A 7,441-nucleotide genomic window follows, 5' to 3' on the forward strand; every position below is an offset into this window, starting at 1 on the left:
AAATTTTTTACTAATTTAATTCTTCTCACAAAACTTATTTTACTAAATTATACGATTTTAATTTCATTGCTGTAATTACAAATAAATGTAGCATCTTAACAAATGTAAGACCAAAAATTTTAAAATTAGCAGGTTAACTATATAAATTTAAAAATAAGAATAAAGTTTGCAAGTCGCATTGATGTGACTTTAAAGAGTTAGACAACATACAGAAAATTACAAATACTTCACAAACATTGCTATTTAAAATAAAAAACAGTGCAAATAGACCTATCCATTGACATTAGTTAACAAAACAAATGCATTAAGTTTTATATTGAAAGATGTTCTTTATAATCTAAAAAATTACAGCTCTAATATATATGTCTATATTTTTAGAATAACCTCATAGATATTTGAAAAAAAAAGTGCTATAGAAATACTCATAATTACTGTTTAACATTTTTTTTTATTTTTTTACATGTAGAGATTGAACACAAAAGTTTTCACGTCATTTTTTGAACTGCTTTCATAACACTTGAAGTTTTGTTTTATATAAACATTACTCACATACAGCAACAAAGTAATAATTACTCTTCATTTGTTACTTAATGACTGTAATTAATTACATTTAGTTTAAGTTTGTTCTCAGCTTTAATAATATTATAATTCTTAATTTAAAAACTAGATAACTTTTCTAACAAAAATCATACGACTATAGTATTTAATCTTATCAATTAAATGTATTGTTTATGTATCTTAAGTTTGTGTTAGTTTTTGATGATAGAAAAATTAAATATTTTAATTCCTTAATTATTTCAACTTTTACAAAAATGTTTTAATTATTTATTAATATTTTTTTTGTGAATTTTTTTTATCAAATTTACAACCTAAACTAAAATAACTTCGAAAAAATGTTTTGAAATTAAATACTTATGTTTTTTTTTCCTCATTTGATAATTACAAGCAGTTTTACAACATTTTAGTTTAACGTATATATGTTCAACGAGTAGTTTTAAATCTAAAAACTTTTATGTTAAATCCCCTTTTTTTTCTACATCTTTCGATTGTACATATAACTAGCCAAAGTTATAAACTCAACCTTTATGTATATAATTTGTATACAAGTAGTTTCAAACTTTTCTTTCAAAAAACCCTACACTCACTGGTCGCTGTATTTTTTTTTTTGACGTTGATAGCTATAATTTTTGTTAATGATATTACATTGAACAAAAATTCTATAAATTTAAATACTCTTGTAATAAAAACAAATAAACTTTTTGCCACATTGTTGTGACTTCAAATAGGTACTGTTGCAAACATCTATGTTACAGTGAATCAAAATAATAGCTTAAATTTGTACTTGAAAATAAAACTAAAGTTTGCGGGCCAACATTCATGACGTCAATTTGAGTTCAAAATATTTTAAACTACGAAGTTAAATAAGCAATGGCTAGTAAACAAACTTTTATTTATTTTTAGTTTTATTTAATGTTTTAAACTGACGATTTTTAAGTTTAAATGTTGTAATATGGTTCTATTGCAAACAAAGCGCTTGAACAGAAATTGTTATTTTTTATTTAAAGAAGTTTAACAAATTCTGTGGGTGAACGGAAACTTTTAAATTGCTCCCAAAACTACCTGTATAGACATATAAAAATAATAGAACTTTACAATAGATAACAAAATTAAAGTAGTTAAGTTCTATATACAGTTTTATCTATCTATTAATTTAAAAAGACTAAATTTAAAACTTTATAACACATGTCCTTATAAAAAACTCATGTATATCATAAAAAACGTAAAGTGTTATAAAATTAATAATCCTATTTTTACCTAATAAAATGTTATTTTTATCACGGATTCTTTTAATGTGAAAGATTTGATTATTTATAAGTATAAATATTTTTATATAACAGTATGAAAACTGAATTGAATTACCACAATTTCCTCTGATACAACAATCAAAAGTAAAATAGTAAAAGGTAAGTATACTGTATCTCGAGTAAAATTTTGCTCTATCAAAGATTTGTAAATACATACGCTTATTCAAATTATGTAAAACTAGATAATTACATAATTTAGTTAAAAATATGTCATGTTATGTAACTTTGATTAAAATTTATTGAAAACTTCATTAACAAACTAAAATTATTATAACGAATTTTAAATTGGAATTTAAGAGTTATTCTTTATATTAATACGTATTTTTATAGTGTAAAAAAGTTTCTTTTTGTTTAAAATTTTAAGCAATACTTTATTTATTACTTTGTTAATTTTATTTTATTAATTTTTATTTAGTTTAAAGCAACTAAACTTTTCTAAACAGTTTTATATAAAATTTACTCTGGCTCTTTAAAAATTAAATTTATAATCTGTAACTAAAATTGTAAATATGTGTTAAAACACTTTAAATTTCAAATTAATACTACAAAATACCTGGTTTAGTTTTGTAGTTTTATGCTTAAAAAGCTTTAAGTTTATAAATTCTACTTTTTAAAAAGAATTTCATTTAAGAATGAAAATACAAATCTATATACTTAAAACATTTAATCTAATAGATAAAATACTAGAAATTAATGATTTGAATTATAGAAATTAAAGATAAAGTTACTAAAATTTACTAAATGTATTATTTAAAAATTTATTTACGGTAGGCTAAAAAAGACAATATGTGTTAAATAAGTGTTATAATAATAAGTTATCAAATACAAATTAAATATAAACATAAATAAGAAAATAGTTTTCATTTTAACAGTAATTATTAATTTTAGTTTCACTTAGAATTTTTGTAGTAATTACGGTTTAAGTTTAAACAAAAACGTTTTCACAATAATGTTTTTTTAACTACTTGCCAAACAATTGAAGATTTGTTTTATATAAACATCACTCATTCCCAAAACACAGTAATCATTATGCTTCATTTGTTACTTAATCACTGTAAAATTTGCATTGAGTTTCAGATTGTACTCTGCTTTAATGTTATTAGAACTTCAAATTTAAAGAAACAAATAGCTATGATTTCAATTACCGTCCTACTATTTAGTTGTATTATGTAGCTTTATTTTAATCTTTTAAAAGATATGTTGCAAAACCTAAGGTTTAAGTTTTTATTAATCTTCGAAAATGAAACTAAGACTAAATAATTTTAATTATGTCATCAGGATATAAAAAAAGGAAAATTTACATTGTTGACATCTAGGTTTCGATTAAATAACCTACATGTTGAATATTAGTTTTTTAAATTATTTTTAGATATGAAACTTTTCTGAAAATTTATCCTGATGCTCTTTAATAAATGACATCAAAAAGTTTTCATATTTTTTTAGTAAAACATTTTGACTTTAAAAATCTTTTTTTAAAACATCTTTTGTGTCTGTTTATTTTTGGTTTGTTACAAACTTCTGTAAAATACGAAAGTTCATTCAAAAATAGCAAAAGCTTTACAGTAAATGTAAATTTTGTAGAAATTTGATGTGTTTAAACTTAGTACACCAAATTATTAGTAAATTTATAAAGCTAAACTTTAGTCAATTAGGAAAATAGAACTATATAAAGGTATTTTATATTTCATAGTTTATAAACAAGATTTATTAAGATTAGTTTTTGTCAAAATAATTTTTAAGTTATTTATTATACATTCTCTATTTTAAATTTTTCAATCTTCATATTTATTTTTAGTCTTTTATTAAAAACTAGTTGATTAAACATTTTTTTAAGTTCTCAATACTTTTTAAACTAGAAAATTTACAATAAAATAAACTTGATTGCTACTGAAAGACTTTTGGTCCGAGATATTGAAGTTAATAACCATTAAAAATCATATTAGATACATTACAAACATTAATTGTTTTATAGATTTTTTTTCATGCTTGAACATAAATTCTAAACTACTTTTTTGTAGTATATTTTAAAAATAAAATTTGTATAAAAAATTAAATGAAACTTAAAAACTTTTTGATTAGAATTAAAAGTAGATAAAAGTATGAACATGTTGCAAAAAAAGATTTACATATTATCAAACTACCTCAATATTTCTGTTTTTTTACCATTCATTTTATGACTTGAAAAAAAAATAACTATAAACAAAACAGAAAAGTTAAAATTTTTTGTCAAAAAAAAAGTAATTGATATAGTTTCAATAAATGAGAGAAACATTAGTTAAGTACAACGTTTTGAACTGTCAAACGTTGAGCGTAAGAGTATTATTAAGTACAAAAATCAAAAAATAAACCAAACTTAAAATCATAGAAAACTACCGTGAGAAAAAAGCATGTTTTTCATCATTAACTGACTAATTACTTAAAAATACTCCGTTTAGTTTAAATTATTTAATATTCTTTTTAACCAATTTTGTTTTAATATTCTACTCTTTTTATACTTTTGTATAACAATATAATCAAGTTTTCTGATAATTTCTCTCTAAACAAAAATTTTCCTAATTATTTTTTTATTCACAATGATATACATTTGTCAATTGTTTTTTGTTTATTGCTTTTTAAAACTATAAAAGCAATGATTAACATTTTTATACATTTTTAATTTTTGTTATTCTTACTGATACTTTCAAAAAAGAATTTCTTAAGCAAAAAATTTCTTTATATATATGAAAACAACTAGTCAAATTCAAAAGCAAAAATTGCACTAAAATTTAGGAATTTTTAATTTAAAAAATAAAACTTAAAATTTAACTGTCTATAGATAACACAATTTATATATAACACAATATAGACAACTTTGTAAATAATTGTTTTTACTTTTTCAATTACATACAGTACGCACGTAGTTTTTAATTTAATCAATCTCTTTTTTCATTAAAAAGATAAGTTATAAGTAATATCGAAATTCGTTTCAATAGAAACAGTTATAAATTTATTAAGAAAAAAAAGTCATATAAAATTTACTTAATAACTTTAATGTTTATATAATGTACATTAGTAATATAATTAAACGTTAACATAAAAACATATAACAATGATTTGAATTATTTAATAACTTAATAAAATTGATTCAAAATTCTGGTTTCACTTAAACTTGTGTGCGTTTAAACAAATAAAAAATTTACATAATTGTATTTGATTTACTTTAAAAACACAAAACTTTTTTTCGTTAACTTTTACATGACTTAACTCAGCTGCTTAGTGATTATTTACATCATTAGATACATAATGACTCAGTAAAACTTCACTCGGTTATCAAAATATAATGTGATTTAACATCAAGTATCTAATTTATGAAAAACTATTGAAACTAGTAAAACATTCTCTGTAAAAGCATATTCTGATACAAAAAATTGTAGTTTATTCAAGTCTAAATTTGATTTTCTCTTTAATAAATTTAAATGTTTTATACGTATTTGCTTAACTTTTACTCACTATAACATTTAAATGAAGTTTTGAAGATATTGTTGGTAATTTAATTAAGTCTAGAAATTTAACATAAAGTTACACTGTTTTGAAAAAGGTTTTACAAATTATGATTTTAGATTATATATCTTTATTTGTATAAAACTTTTCAATTCATTTTCTAGCAACAAGTAGTTTTTTATGCAACAAACAATAAACTGTAGTACAGATTAGTTAAATTGTTTTATAACATCTCAATTTTTTTTTACTCTTTGTAGTTTTAATATTTTATACAAAACTTTTTAACGCTTTAATTTATTCTTTTAAAATGAGCGAAAACATTTATACATTGGTTATTTTTTTCATCGAGATTTATTTTACTGTAAATCTATTTTTCTATTTAATAATACAATAAAACATTATAAGTTTCAGAAAAATTATTCTTTTCATTTATCTTAAGTATCAAACTTGATTTTTTTTTACAAAAATTTTTGTGTAGTATCATGTAAACTATATATCAGTAGTATATGTTAAAATCTTTAAAACAAAACTTGATATTCAATAAAGTATACTTTAAAACAAGTTCAGTGGTAGGTAATAATAATATTCAGTAATGAAAAAATCACACATTTACAAGTATTATAAATAATAAAAATTTGCTATTGTGATAAGAAAAAATAAATGCTGTGTATACAAATTTGCTTATTCTAATTATAGCTTGCGATTAACAAAAAGTTTTTATTTTTGTTACAGTTCTGACAATTTTATTTTACAAAAGTAGTTTATTAACTAATTGCTCAACACTTAAAGTTATGTTTTTTAAAAACATTACTCACACACAACAACATTGCAATCATTATGCTTCATCTGTTACTTAATGACTGTAAAATTTACAAACAAAACACTAAACGAATTTATTTTGTGATAAACACTTCTTGGCTTTAAATAAACTTCATAAATCACTTAATGGCATAAAAACTTCACATTCAAAAATTTTTCTAGTCTAATGTCGAACAAATAGACAAAAGTAAAGTTTTAAGTGTATTATAATACTTAGTAACTTTATTAGTTTTATATAAAGTACTTTAGTGAATGATTAAACGCTAACGTAAATAAATATAACTATGTTTGGAATAAAATGGTAATTAGATAAAATCTATTCAAAAATAGTACTTTTAATAAAACTAGTGTATGTTTAAACAAAATAAATTACTTAATTGCATTCGATTTACTTACAAAGCACCAAACATTTATTGTTTAGCAAATACATTACTCAAATACAGCTGGCTAGTAATTATATGCATCATTAGTTATATAAAGACTTAGTAAAATTTCACCCACTTATTAAATTTTAACGATTAAACATCAACTAACTTTTTCTTGAAAAAATATTTAAATTACATAACGCTTTTCCTAAAAGTTTTTTCTTGAACAAAAAATTGTGTTTAATTGAACTTTAGATTCTTTTTTGTTCTTTAACAAACTTTAATGTTTTATACTTATCTACTTACTTTTTACAACATTTTAAAAGAAGTTTCGAATTCCTGTTTTTAATGTGTTTAATTATTTAATTAGGTTGTAAATATAAATTCAGCATTCTACTACTTTTAATAAGGATTTGAATTTAGTATCGTTAGAATTTGGATCTTTATTTTACTTATAAAAATATTCTCTTTTTTTTACAAAATTGTTTTATCTCTCAGCTCACAAAACACGAACTCGTTTTTGAAACTATTCTATAACGTCTTTATTTTCCTTTACTTCTCAAAATTTTAAGGGTTTTTAAAGAAATTTTAAATATGTTTTTTCTTCTGTTAAAATGAGTTAGATCGTTTAAGAAATTATCCTATTTTTCTTAAAGTAAACAGTTTATACAGCATTTAAGTAATAAATGTAAAAAATCAACAATATTATTTTATCGAATATATATACTTTAAAACAAAAAAGCATTACGTTATAAAAATAATCAGTACAATAAAAAGTTTACATTTACAAACTATATAAATAGCAAATGTTTGCTTTTATAACATAAAAATTAATTACTGTGTGTACAAAGATTCTTATTCCAATTACAGTTTAAGTTAAAAAAAAAAGCTTTAAAAAATGATGTTAATTAA

The sequence above is a fragment of the Thalia democratica genome, chromosome 3 (genome assembly GCF_965202585.1).
Source record: "Thalia democratica chromosome 3, ktThaDemo2.hap1.1, whole genome shotgun sequence".
Lineage (NCBI taxonomy): Eukaryota > Metazoa > Chordata > Thaliacea > Salpida > Salpidae > Thalia > Thalia democratica.